Below are 15,964 nucleotides of genomic sequence, written 5' to 3'. Positions count from 1 at the left end.
ATATCTTTTATTGTGCTAATATTAACAATATTATTAGGACAAAAATAGTATAATAAGATTTTTGAAATCAAATTCATAGTCTTAAAAATGGTAAAATCAAACATTAAATGTAATTTACATTGCAAAGTCTAAATTCAACAGTTCTCTTAAATAACCTAAGAAAAATAACATTCAAAAATATTTAGTTTAATAACTAATATAATGATAATTTTTCTAAGAAAGATTTTCATTGTGTGCCTCGGGTACGAGCTCAAAATCCCAAAGGTAAAGAAAAGATTGTATTGGAGGACTTAAAGTAGCATCTCCTGAGTTGACAAGTATTGCATCATCTCCAAACTTCACTTGTTGATGCCCATATAAATCTTCATTTCCTCTTTTTCTCTTTTTTTCTGTCCATAAAAAGATGAAAAATAATAAAAATCAACAAATGCAAAGATAATGAGCGTGAAAACAACAACAATAATACAAATATATATATATATATATATATAGTAACTAGCTTACCAATGTTTGAAGGGATGTCACGTTGAGATAAGTACTTAACTTCTCCCCGATTCTTAACGTATACCCCATCATAATATTTAGTACATGTTCCAACTACATAGTTTTTTATCATTTTTTTACCGCGCACAAGTTGTTTACACCTTGGTGTCGCCTGCAAATTAAATTATTGATGATAGTGTAGAAAAGAGTCAATCACATTATGTATTCTAATATAATAATTTTGAGCTAACCTGAAATGTTTCTTCATTTTCTCTTGATTTCTTTGTTATTTCAGGAACTTCCCCATATACAACAAATTTATACACTTCTATCAAAGATCGAAACTTTTTTTTGTCTCCAAATGAAGGTAGACCTATATATCAATAATTAATAAATTCTTATCACAAACTCATCAAAGAAAATATACATAATCATTTTTGTTGGTAGGGAAACATGTAAATTATTCAAAAGGAAACTTACATAATCTATTATTAAGCCACTTGGACGAGAAATATTATTGATGATCCAATTTTGCCTTCTTTGTTCAAATGTATGAGTATGCATGTAGTGCATATTTTTTGGTCCAATCTCATTCTGCCACCAAAACAACATGCATAGACTTCAAAATTTTCCAATATCAATTCTCAAAAGGTAATTATCTATACAAAGTGGGGAATATCAACATTTTGTGATCAAGTGGTACACAATATTGGAGCATCAATATTTGATATTCTAAAAGATCAACACAATACGATGAAGTGTGTTTCTTCTACTTCTATCTAAAAGGATAGCTCACACCTAGTTATAATTGTTTCTGACCTGTTTGTACAGTAAATTTTGAATGAAACAGTAGAATTCTCTTACTAGGCGACCTTTATAAGTATTTTGTAAGCATATACACAACATACACACACACTTCTTTGGACTATTTTTTGGTTGTGCTAAGGGTTTATCAGAAACAACAACTCTACCTCAAAGGTAATGATAAGGTTTGTGTGCATTTTATTCTTTGCATATCCCATTTTGTCTGATTACACTAGGTTGGTTGTTTATTATTATTATTATTGTTATTATTATTATTACTATTACTACTCACATGAAGTATTTAAATATTGTTGTGATACAGATCACATCTTTAAACTTTTGAAAAGAACATTTTCTTGTTATAAAAAAGAAATAAAATTAAAATTTTGTTTATGTATTAATCAAAAGATTATCATACATGTATCCAAAGGATAAAACAAACAACTTATAATTGGAGGAACTTTTGCAAAGCGAACCTGAAAAATATCTGTGTTACCTTTTTTGAGTGCAATAAAAGATATCGCAACGTCAATTAATGTTGCATCCTCATCACCATCAACTTGGTACTGCTTGTCCATATTCTATTCAAAAGTATGAAAAAAAACAATTAGATATTTATAAAATGAATAACTGTGTGGAGTAATTGAGAGGAAGTTCAAAAACAAATTGATCGCTTGCTAGGAATTTACATACACAAACGGGTGCGCATACACATGCACACGCACAGACAAAGACAATTTATACATATACACACAAACACAGTTCTTTGGAGAATTTATTTTTGGAGCTAAGGGTTTATAAAAAATAAGTACTTTACCTCAAAGGTGCTGATAAGGATTGTGTACACTTTATTCTTTTCATACCTCATTTCGTCAAATTACACTAGGTTTCTTGTCGTTTATATTATTATAGGCATGACATATTTAAATATTGTTGTCATACATATCATATGTTTTAACTCTATAGAAGAACATTTTCTTCTTTCAAAAAGAAATTAACATTAAAATTTTTTTTAGGAATTCTTCAAAATATTGTTGTATATGTATTAAAAGAATAAAAAACAAGCAACTTATCATTAGAGAAACTTTTTCAAAGAGAACCTGTGAAAATTCGATGCTTGCTTTTTCCAGTGCAATAAAAGATATCGAAACGTCCATTAATGTTGCATCCTCATCACCATCAACTTGGTTCTGCTTATCCATATTCTAGTTGAAAGCATAAAAAAATAGTTAGATATTTTGCAAAATGGTAAATTTTGTGGAGTAATGAATGAGAGGACTTTCAAAAAAAATCAAAATTTCTCGCTTGCTGGGAATTTATATACACGTGAGTGCACACACAAAGACGCACACATACACAAATTTTATATCACTATATATATANAAATGTTTATTCAAAGATTGATGAACAATTTATCATTTATTTATCCATTCAAACTTTTATGTCTTAGATATAATCATAAAAATTAAATGAGACGTCAAACATGTTAGAGAACTTCTAATACTTCTACTAGTAGTACTATTATCTATATGTATTTAAATTACTACTTTACTTTTTTTTATTATTTATGTCACTATAGGCCAATTCCTTTAGTTCAAATACAAAAGTGAGGGTTCACATAGCCTCTTTTATTTTAATTTTGATTGAGATATAGCTAAATGTTGTCGTTGTTGTTATGCGACTTAGATTTTTAGCTGGAGGATTTTTTTGTCATTCTTCCATAAGATAACTAATATTTAAAAATTTATTACCAATTAAATCAAAGAATTTGTGTACATGTCTTACTAGAAAAAAAAATTAAATACCTTATAATAAGTATATTAAAGAGTAAAGGATTTTTTTTAAAGCTTACAATTGAGACACCAGTTTGAGGTGCAATAGAAGATAGAGGAACTGCCATTATTGCATCTATACGAACAACTTTGTGATGCTTATCCATTTTCTAGAAGAAAATATGAATTAAATATTTATCACCGAATAGATCAAAACATTTATGTACATCTCTTAATTGAAAAAAACTAAACACCTTATAATAAGTTTGTTAAATAATCTAGAAAATTTTTCAAAACTTACCAATGAGACACCACCTTGTGGTGCAATAGAAGATACGGGGATAGCCATTATTGCATTTCTGCGATCAATTTCATGGTGCCTGTCCATTCTCTTGTAGAAAATATGAAATTTATCAAAGTTGTAATAGAATATCAAAGATAAAGAAATACTTTTTTTTCCATAAGTCTTATAATTTCAAATACAAGGGCAATGATTTTCATGAGAAACTCAAACTTCTTAGAAACTTTTCTAGCATCTTCACATTAATTTGGTTTTTACTTTCTATTCTTGTAAAGAAATTATACTTTCAATGATCACACAAACTACTTTATATTTTACTATATTTATTTATAACATAGTTTTAGGAGAGTAATAATAGTAAGTCAAGTGCTCTATGTTAATTCAAAGTTTGTTCAATTTTCATCAAATTTACCATGTTTTGTTAGTAGGCATTTAGATGAAAATTGGATAAGTGATTTCATCGCGTGATTTAAAATTATGAGATGAAATCTCAAATTATCCAAAAAACATGATTTGAGAATTTCATATTAGGATTTCCGATTTTTCGAATACAAATATTGACCCACAAAATTATATTTCATATATAAAAAATAATGATACAACTAAAGAATTTTTTTCAAGGATACGGAAGGAGTAATGAAATATATACAAAAAGTGAAAATGATAATATATTTACAAATTATATTAACCACGGTAAATTTTATTAAAGAGTAACAAAATTAAAGTTTACTACAACTCATTTTTAATATTACCTTTTCATTGAACAATATAAACTTTGAACAATAAGTATTGTATTTTTTTAAAATAACTTTTTTATATTGTATTGTTGTTTTATGTTTTGTCCGGAAGTTTGTTTTATTTGGTATCATTGTAAAAATAAAAAATTGGGTACATTTGATAGTTTTCATAACTTATGAGAGTATTATATTATATGCTAAAAATACAATTTAAAAAACCAAATTGCAGGTAGAGACAAAGCTTGAACTTGATTTCATATTATCACTTCATCTCACATGGTTGTCAATTAATCTATTATTTATTGTATGATATAAAGAGTTCATAAGATTTCCATATGTGGTGAGTTTAATTAAAGATATATGTTTTATTTCCTTCATAACCACACGGGTTTTGTACCATGGTCATACCATACTAATTTTCTAAGTAATCTATGGTTTGAATTTGAAAAAAAAAATATATTTATCACGCATCATAGGCATCAATTTTATAATAACTGTTCATTGTGTTATGAATTTTTTTGTTATATTTTAGAATACTCATAATCCCTTTTGGTTTAGAAAACCTTTTGACCAAATAGATTTGGAACTTAATATATTTTCCTACTTGGATTTGGAGAACTTTATCCTTATAGGTCTTGGACAACTGAAATTTATATATAGAGATATAGTTGGGGATTATAAAAGCATGGTACATGACACAATGTAGTCCTAATGGCTTGAGAAAATTGTAAGGAAAACACTTCTTCTTTTATTTCATAGTGGAGAACTCCCTTGCTTTCTTCTTAGAGGACTAGGCCTCGTTGAACTTCATTAAATCCTTATATTATTTTTTTGTTCCCTGTTATTTGTTTGTGTTGTTTGCTAGTTAGTCCTCTATATTCTCACAAAAATAAATAATGATATATGGATTAAAATTATCTTGAAAAACTTATCATTGTTTACATGAATTTTGGGCTTAACTAAGAAATGACATAATTGTAAAATAGAACTTAGGCTTATTAACTAACCTTTAAAAGTATTATTTAAAATATTATTAGTCATATACTTGAAGAGTCCTCAAATTAGACTCATCTAGGGTCTTATTTTAATACAAATAGTATCCTCGATTGTTTATTTTATCTCGATATCTTATAAAACACCTACGTTTCACTTATGGACACTTAAGCGCAAAATGAAAGAAAAATGGAGAAAAAGAGTTGAAGATGCAAAGGTGCGCATCACCAAGCACACATGGTGATCCGTCGAATAGCAAAGTTCCGACTTATGTTAGAGCAAGTGAGCCATGAATTGGGGCTTCGCTGATCAGTTCGGCGAAATAGAAGATTATCGCCCACCGATCAAGAACACAAGGACAAGGAAGGCATCATGCAAACGGTGACGAACTGAACGAAGGGCGATTCACTCAATCGTTCGACGAATCATGACTAACTACGCTGAAAAGATTCGCCAGCAAAATTTTGAAGTCTATAAATATAGAACGCTTTAATTATGATAAATAAAATTAGAGAGTAAAACAATTTTACACTTGATATTTTATTTTAGAAACTTTGTTCTTACGTTTTCTCTCAAGTTTGAAGAGGGTTTTGTGGAAGCTTGAAGAAAGAAGTTCTTCTTCCAATTTTTGAAGTGGATCTTCTTCATTTACCCTTTTTCTACTTTTAATATTAAATGTATTATACCCACTTGATATCTTTATCATTTTAAGTATATTTTCTTATTGCTTGATGTCTGGCTCAAAAACCTCATTTTTGGGGTGTCATTTAGAAATTATGGGTTGATTAATTTGTTGGGTCCTGCTAGATTGTAGCTTAGATTGCATTTTAATGGTGATTTCACCTAGTGGTTCTGGTTTAACCTAATAGGTTTGTAATTATAAATACAAAACTTCCCATGTGTTTTCGTCTTACTCGACAGAGAGGTCGTGAAACTAAGACCACTAGACTGATCTCCAAAGTAGTGGGTTGACATGTGGTTTAGTGAGAGAGGGTGAGCCCTAGTCCCATATTCAAGCACTTCCGTTGAAAGAGTGAGTGCGGATAAGGCGTACGGTGGATAGTTTAGACGAGTGGGTCTCTGAGAGAAACCCATTTGATATGTGTTAAATTTCCTCAAAAGGAACTTCCTTTCACCTAAAGCATAGGCTAATCACCATTGCCTTGCGAAATTAGCTACCTAAAGCATACGCCCACCACTTTTATCTTCACAGATAGCGATCACACCCAAGAACTCTCTTTCATATTTTATTTTCCTTTTTATTGTTTGCTATTCTATTACTTGTGACAAAAACCCTTATCAATATTTGACACATTGGTGTCACAAATTAAATATGTTTGTTTTTCTATTCGAAATTGTCCTAATTTATCACTATTTAGAACGAAACTCTAAGTAGTTACTACTTTCACTACCACTCCATGGGACACGACCCCAACCCTTGGTTGGGTAGCTATACTAGCTTCGATTAGCAGACACTTAGACAATACACTAGTGTCATTGATCACGAGCTAAAACTAAAAGTAAAAACAAAGCATCAAAGAATAAAAATTGAGCCACTGCCAGGGAGTGTTGTTATATAAAAATGTAGTTACTTATAGTTTTTAGTTCTTTGTAACATAGCTTTTACTATTTTTTTAAATTTTGTGGTTCAATATTTTGTGTGATTGTGTATTTATGCAGAGTAACAAGAATGGAAAGCAACTGCAAACTTCACACAGACCATCCCTCTTGAATGTGTTAAACCTCAGGGAATACCTCATACCTTTAAGAATGTAGACGATGAGACTCTTGAGGAAATGTGGTTGTAATTTCAAAAAGTATTAGAACTATGCCCATTTCAGGGGATGACCAACAAGGCTTTACTAGAATGCTTATACAAAGGTATTAGGACCGAAACTAGAAGTATCATCGATCTACGCTTATCGGGCGGTATGCTCCTTCACCCCTACGAAGTAGTAGCCCAAAACCTTGATAATATAGCTATAACTTATAAATGAAATGAAGAAAACTACGAGTGGGATTCACTGGTAGCTTAAGTAGACAATCTATCCAAGCGGCTAAAAGAGATAGAAACACAAGATAAAATAGTGAAGGAGCTCAAAAATAACATAGAAATGTTGTATGACACAACAACCCAAGAACTATAATCATTCAACATCAAGATGATCAAATTATTGAGTTGATACCAATATCGTCATCCACCATTCGCGAGAGGCTCGCCTAACTACACCATGGGTGGACTCGAAGAAGAAGAATAAAGGTTGACTGGTGTCGTGCCATAACGTTAACTAAGGCGCTGTTTGGGAGGCAACCCAAAACCCTTTAAGTATTTTAAATATCTTATTTAAATTAAGGGTGTTTTGATTTTGTAGATTCATGAGTGGAGGGATTATGAAGGAAATGGTTTAGGCACACAAATTATGTTGGCGAAGAGCGAACTTGATTGTTTATTGAGATAATGTCGGCTTTTAACTCTTCAAATAAGCTGGAGGTTCTGTACGACTCAGCGAAAAAAGAAAATAGCTTGGCGTATCGCCAAGTAGCTGAGCAGAGATTCAACTTACGTCACCAATGGAACGAGATATGAAAATGTTGTATAAATCGCTGCCTTTAATTCTCCACAATTTTTAAATTACTCCCATTCTGGATTTTAGTATTTACAAAACTGTGGTATCTCATAAGTATTTGAAGTTGAGTTATTATTGCTTGAATCTAGATCTATCTGCTGGTTATCGCCTAAATTTTCATTAGATCAGTAGCAAAGATTTGTTCTACATGAACCTCCTTCAATTATGATATTTTATATCTGGAGATATGTTTTTCCCAAGTAAGGTATGCTAAACTTCTTTATATGGGAACGATATAAATTTGAATACCCTAGGCGACACTTATGTGGACCCAACTAGCAGTTGAGTAAAGAATTTTGTAAATTCTCCTTGAAGGGTTACGAGGTCAATTTTTTGAAACTAGAATTCAAATAAAGCATCAGCTAGTTTAGCGAACAAGATATGGCCCACGGGGACACTCGGTTGTCATTAATACTGACTGGGTCATAAATGGCCCCAGTCTGCACATAGAATGTATTTCACAGTCGGCATAGAGAGTTTGAGTCGCTGAATATTATATATAGTTTCCCTAACAGATTTTGTTTACATATCAACCAAACCCGAGGTGAATCCAACTAACAACATCTGAATCTTATTATGATTGCAGGTATAGCCAGATCTAAAGTTATAGAAAACTAACACCTCCTTAAGGAAAAGCAACTTGGGGTACATAGAATACACTGATATGCACAGAAAGAGGCTAAATGAAGATACATACTTCAAGTAGTAATGGCAAAGATATCCCGATTCCCCAACCATAATCATTAAAAGGTCAAAGGATGTTGGGTTCAGAATTATTCTTGAAGAAAAACTCTTATCCATAGATGGGGTGATTGATATATATCCTGAAATTATGAGCACACAGAGGTGTCATCACTTCCAGGTTTTCGCTAACCGCGTGGCTCATACATTCCAAGTCTTGTTCGGGAGTGTTACACATCATATAAATCTCTGATGCAATTGGGAATGAAACATGTAGCAATAGTTATGACAATCAATTTTGTATTAGTACAGGGGACGGCTGTCCAGTATGATCCCGACAGTATTAATCTTATCTTAGGTCGTCCTAAACACATGGAGGAAGCATGCAAACACCTATCCAAAGCAATATCACTGGATAACATGAAAGATTGGTTAGCTCCCCTAATTTCATATGATACCCTAAATTGATTAAGGGCTTGCACAACAATTGAAAAGAAAAGACTAAATGTAGTAGCTCGATATTGGTTTTGGTTTTATCAGTAGCTCTATCATGCCTTCGGAAAATGAATCTATCATAAGCCTGCAAGGGCCGCATGCCTAAGATGCTTTATTGACAGAATTCAATAAAATTTGGGGGAGATCATAAATTTCGAGATCTTTATGATCTTGAAATGATGCAAAACATCTCTTTCTTTCCCGAAACTGATCACTAAATTGTGAAAACATCTCAAGTAACTAAAGAAGCTCAAAGGAATATGTTAATCACTCCTACATCATTCACCGACATTAGAAGAATTAAAGCAGAATACCTTAAGGATCTATAGGAGAACAGGTTAAAGGGAACGTTTTCAAAAGCCCATCCAACTAATACAACATGGACATTTCCTACTATGATTAGAAATAACCTTACCGCTATCATCGCACGTCAGGTTTACGTCACACAAGCTATGCTTTACAGAATAGTAGAACTTCATCAGACTGCGTATCATCGAATAGTTGCCCTAGAAACCTCTATTGTAGGAATGATCGAGATTTCTCTGACTACTGTTGTTATACCACTAAAAACAACTATTGATGAACTTCAGGCAAGAATGGGTGTGTGCGAACGTAACCAAAGAACCACTGATAAGATGCAACATAAAAGTATGGGATCACGATAATGAAAACGTAAGTACAGTAGGTGAAGTCCATTCTTATGTCTCGGCGAGTGACTAAACATGAAGATGTACTCTGACAAAAAGCTACATCCCTAAGGACACACCTGATACTGCTGACAAGGAACCAATGAGATAGAACAAATCTTGATGGGGGCAGCAGTACTAGTTTCTATCAGGAGTAAACACCCTGCTATCTTCAATAGGGGGAAACACACCAACACACGGAAAAACAACTTGCACAGGATTTCTTTCCTAAATCTCTTCTATATAACTTTGCATTAACTTCTGTGTATCATATGAACTGCACTTGAGGACAAATACTTTTTATTGTGGTAGGGTGAGGCCCACCTTGTTTTGTTAAGCTGAATGTTTGCATGTTTTGAGATGGGTTGTCTTTTTCAAATTGTGTTTTAAAATCTTATTTTTGTGGATTGTTGAGGTTATGGCTCGGTTTTTAGGGTCCTAATTTCAAAATAATTTTGACCCTTCCAAAAAGTTCACTTTTAAAAATTTTGCCCCCTCTTGTGATGAAAGTGGTTGTTCTTGTACAGATATAAGTCTTGGTTTAAATCATACCGATAACTTAAAAGGTGCTCTCAATCGAACAAATATGAATGTGCGGGTACAACAAAAATGAATGTGCGGGTACCACAAAAATGAATGAAGTTACATAGCCAATATGTGAACTCTTAGCATCTCGCAATCATTAACCAATTATTGAATTGATTCTTTTGCAACGACCATTGTACACCAGCAAAAGTGTGTTGTCTTATTTTACCTAAGTGTCAATGTCTTGTGTGATGAGCTTACTTTGAACCATGGATGAATAAACATAGAATTTGCACAATTAGTTAGTCTGATTGATTTAGAAAGGTGTCCTCTTGAGATGATCTTAGGTTATAATCAAAGAGTCTAAGCCAATTTTGACATATCCCTCTTCTGTGGCGTACACTGTGAGCGCGTGAAACTCAGTTGACCACCATTTGAGCCTTACCTCTTCTTTGGAAAAAATTTATGAAACCAAGACCTTATGGTATCCATCACGTATAATCCACTTGATATGTGATATAAGTGAATAGCCAACATAGGCCAAAGCCTAAGTTGGGGGTGTGATAAGAAGGGAAAGGAGAAGTCAAGAAGTGCAGGAAAAGTCTCACAAACCCATGGAATTGCGTAGAAATGGAAACCCTTCATACATGAAAAAAGGAAACAAAAAGAGAAGAATGAATAAGAAGTTTGTAGAATAAAAGCACAAAAATAAATCAAATTTCCAAGCAATCCATGGAGAAGAATGAAACAATGACTTAAAGGCACTTGACTAAGGATTTATCAATTAAGAAAGGAGATGTGTTGAAAAATTCACATCTCATTGAGAAAAAATTCACCAAGCCTAAATGACCATACCTTTGTACTCAGCCCCCATTAAATTTCTTAGAAAAATAGTTTTTATCTTGAGTAAACGAAACAAAAGTCAATTGGAAAATAAAGGCAAACCTATGGGTGAAAACATGCATTGTACCCCCTCTTTGTGAGTGTGAGTATTGCATCAGATTCATGACCTTAAGTTTAATAAATCTATATGTATGAAAATGGAATCATTCTTTGTGTAAGGGCATGTAGATACTTTGGTTGAGCATGAACTTTCATTAATAGACAGTATTGTGATCTCAAGAATCTTTGGTAATGGTGTGTCACAACTTGAATCATTGAATATACAACTGAGGTATGCATAGTAATTTGAGTCTTGTGGTGCGTATTCAAGATTGAGTCTTGTGTAGCACTATTTGAGACATCTTACTTAAATGGATGAACTTAATTTTATCTCAGGACAAGTATAAGATTAAGTTGGGGGTGTTCATGAGTCCTGAAATTTGACTTATCTATGGCCTTATTTAATTCATATAAGGTCCTTGCTTACTTATTTTATCTCAATATATAATAAAAACTCCTAAGTTTAAGGTGTTTGTGGATTTTGTAGGAGCATGGACACTTAGGCGTAAAAAGGAAACAAAACGGACAACAAGAGCTGATGATACAAAGGTGTGCATCGCCAAGCACACTTGGCAATCTGCCAAATAGAAAAGTTTTTTCCTTCTGTCCTAGCAAGTGAGCCCTGAAGGAAATGGATCAAAAGGGGACAAAAAGAAGCAGCCGAATCTTCGCCGATCAGTTCCACAAAGCAGAATATTACCGCCGATCGATCCAGAACACATAGATAAAGAAGGCATCGTGCAAATGGCGATGGACTCAAAAGAGGGAGATTAAGCGAATAATGACTAATTGCTCCGAAGAGATTTTCCAGTACAATTCTGAAGTCTATAAATATTGACCTCTTTTATTATTTAGATATAGTATATTATAGAGTAAAACAATTTTTAAACTTGATATTTTATTTTAGAAAATTTTTTGAAAGTGGGTATTCTCCATTTACCTACATTTGGTACTTTTAAGGTGTAATCTCCAATACCCACTTGATTTCATTATCATTTTTAGCATATTTGATTATTACTTGATAGGTGGCTAACAACCCCCTATTCTTGGTGTGTGATTTAGCAATTATGTGTTTATAGTTTCAAAAACAAACTAACCAATGTCTTTTGTCTTTCTCGAGGAAGAAATCGTGATACTAAGACCACTAGATTGATCTCCAAAGGAGTGGGTCGATATGCCAGAGAGGGTGAGCCCTAATCCCATACCCAAGCACCCTTATTGAAAAAGCGAGTTTGGATAAGGTGTAGGCTAGATAGTTTAGACGAGTGAGTGTCCGAGAGGAAACCATTTTAAAATGGGGTAAGTTTCTCAAGAAGGAACTTGCATTCACCTAAAGCTTAGCCTAGTAAACATTGTCCTGCCAAATTAGCTACCGAAATCATGTACCCACCAGTTTTATCTTCACATATAGAGATCACACCCCAAGAACTCTCTAACATACTTGATTTCCTTTATATTTTTCTATTCTACTACTTGTGACAAAACCCCTTTCAATAATTGTCAAGTTGGTGTCACAAATTAATTGTGTTAATATTTGAAAATGTCTTAAACTATCACTATATAGAACGGAATTCTAAGTAGCTACTACTTTCACTACTACTCCCTTGGGACACGACCCTAACCCTTGGTTGGATTACTATAATAGCTTCAATTCGTAGACACTCAGACTGTAGGCTAGTGTCGTTGGTCATGATCTAAATCTAAAAACAAAAATTAAGCATCAAAGAATCAATTTTCCATGTGTTGCATTTTATATGGAACACTTTGTTAAATCAATTTTAAAATATAACATATGTCCTTAATTTGAAAATGTTTAGCTCGACTATTTACCATTTACCATGTTTGTGTTACCTTATTTGGCAAAATATTCATAAAGTTACTATTATGTATAAAACTTCATGTTTTTAAGGATGATTTTGGAACCTAAATATCAAAGCCTTTCCATAATTATTTTTACTGAAACTAAGTCATATAAATTGAAATGGAAAGAGTAGATATTTAAATTATTATTAGATGTATGACATGTTTTAATAATGTTGTTGGAATACAACTCATATGTTTTAGATATAGAGAAGAATGTTGTTTTTTATTTTATCACACAATTCGCATTAAAAGTTACTCAAGAATCCATCAAAATATTTTTGTAAATGACTTGTAAGAAAATAAACTAAAACTTTATAATTGGAGAAACTCTTCAAAATCTTACCTCTAAAACATCGGCTATTGATTCATCATGTGTCATAAAATATGTGGGAACTTCCATTAATATTGCATCCTTATCATCACCATCTTTTCGTTGCTTATCCATGTTCTAGAAGAGAATAAGAAAAAATTAGTTAGATATTAAGTAAAACAAAAAATTGTGTGAAATAATGCATGGTTTTCTAAAAGAGATAAAAATTGCTCACTTGCTACACGTTTGTGTGGATATATCATGTAACATTTAAGAAGATAATCTAAGAGATAGAATACCTAATATAAAAAATAAAAAATAAATATTGATCAATCTTATGCACTTTTTAAGAAGATACATGATGGTCGTGGTCATGCAAGTCTTAAGATTACTAAATTCGTGATAATAGTTTCATCCTATTGGAACATATAGCTCGTCTCTTGCTTTGACTACAATTCCTTATCTACCTAGTAATCCTCAGGAAAAGGGATACCTTATTTAGTGATTCCATAAAAATAATTTGTGCATATATGAAAAGGACGAAAACTAACACCTTGTAATTGGATTTCTAAGGCTTACCTCAACAACATTAGCTTTTGTTTCTTGAGATTCAAGTAAAGATATGGGAACTTCCATCAATGTCGCATCTGGACCACCAACTTTTTCCTGCTTAGCCATATCCATGTTGCAAATATGAAAAAGTTAGTTAAAACTTTTGTAAATTTAAAACATGTATGAAGTGATGAAGATGGTTTTAAAAAAAGATATGAACTATTCGCTTACTATGTTTTAAGTAATATTTAAGAACGTGATCAAAGTGATACAAAAATAAATAAATAAAAAGGCTTAAAAATGTGTATTCATCAATAGCGTATATTATGTAACTAGATCATCGATGGTTGTTATCATTTGAGATAGTTTGGTCATGTCATAGCTTGAGACTATGGAAAATCGAGGCATTAAATATATAAGAAAAAGGTTGTCTATGAAGACTTATCATTTTTGACATAATGCATATTTAACTAATGATATTGCACTACACAGAAAAATATGTACATGTGTGTAGCTACTTGCAAGTGTTAATTTTTATGTCTCATATGTTTGCATTAATAAAGATATAACATTAATCATTCTTATATAAACTATTAAATCTCTATGTTTTTAGGTTTGAACCTAAGTCATTAACTAATTTTTTTTTGATGCAACCATCTATTGAGTCTTGATAGTTATAAATGATTAGATAACAAAATCTCATATAATTAACATGTCTATTCAAAGGTTTCTGAAATATTAACTTCATTAATTCAATTCATTCACTGCATACTCCATCTTTATCAATCATCATCATCATTGTTCACCATTCCCAACTATTACAATCAATACCCCACAACTACCATCATCTACTACCATCACTATCAATCACTACAATCAACAACAAAACTTAACATCAAATATTTAACCTCTTTTAATTTGTATGAGTATTTATATATTGTTGTCATGAAATGATTAAATTATTTTAGCTCTAGAGAAGAGCATTATTTTTCTTTCATAACACAATTATGATAAAAAAGTTGTTCAAGTATCTATAAAAAAAGATTGTATATTGCTTATAAGAAAAAAATTAAGCACCTTATAAGTAGACATGTTTTTCAAAAGCATACCTCTATATCATCCATCAACATTGCATCTTCGTCCACACAAATTTGGTGCTGGTTATTCATATCCTAGTAGAAAATAAAAACCAAGTAAAAAGATCTTTTGTAAGATGGAAATAGAAAAGTTTTTTTTTAAAAAAATATATAAAAACATCAAGCTTGCTAGTAATGATATTTATGTGTCAAGTAATATCATAAGAACTTAATGAAAGTGCTAGAATACATACAAATAAAAAGTCAAAATATAAGATGTTTGTCCATCAATTTATACATTCAAGAACAAGAATAGTTATTGTTGTGGTGATGAAGCTCTAACGATTTACCAAGTACATTGGATGTATGATTAAAAAATAGACTTAATCAAACTTTCTTTTGAAAAACATTATAAATTTTGGGGAAAAAATCAATTTTTAAAGTCATTTTTTTAAGAATTTTTTTTAAGGCGCCCACAACCTCTAGATCTATAATAATTTAAATTAATTTTTACCCATAACAAGAATTATTTCTCTTTTAATGGTAAAACCTAAGATGATAAAATCACTTTTTCTAGAACTTTCGTTCTTAAAATAAAAATATATTGTAGGTAAAAAGAGAGAAAAAATATGTAAAGCTTAGATCCATAAAAAAATTGAAATTCGATCTATTGTAATCATGCATCTTTCAAGATTCATTACATTAGTGATAAAAAAATTTATCTTAAATTTAAATTATTTTAAACCAAATTAAGAAATTTGAAGAAAATCAATTTTAAAAACTTCTCAGTCCAAGAAAATTGTTAAAAGTGGCTACCACCTTTAGATCTATAACAAGTAAAATTTATTCCCACCATATCAATAATTATTTCTTTTAAAATTTGGTCAAACTCAAAATGATCGATCTTCTCTCGTTCTCCCTAGATGTCCTAGAACTTGAATACGTAAAATTGTAAGTGAATATTAATAACATCAAAGAAAAAGAAAAAACAAAAAGATCCTAGATAATTTTATAAGAGAAGATATATATATATATGTATACACAGATAGATCAATGAAATTAACAAGGCATAAGTGTAAACCTCAAACTTTTTCTGTAGCCGATTAACTGGATTAAG

The 15,964-nt window shown here is 31.4% G+C and overlaps 1 pseudogene; it reads right to left on the bottom strand.

Annotated features, from left to right (window-relative positions):
• Nucleotides 1-213: 213 nt before the first annotated feature.
• LOC107001240 lies at nt 214-14,940 on the bottom strand (annotated as a pseudogene).
• Between the last annotated feature and the right edge of the window lie 1,024 nt (nt 14,941-15,964).

This window comes from Solanum pennellii, chromosome 1 (assembly GCF_001406875.1).
Source record: "Solanum pennellii chromosome 1, SPENNV200".
Lineage (NCBI taxonomy): Eukaryota > Viridiplantae > Streptophyta > Magnoliopsida > Solanales > Solanaceae > Solanum > Solanum pennellii.
The sequence above is the reverse complement of the archived record's forward strand: the minus strand, read 5'-3'. Positions and strand labels throughout refer to the sequence as shown.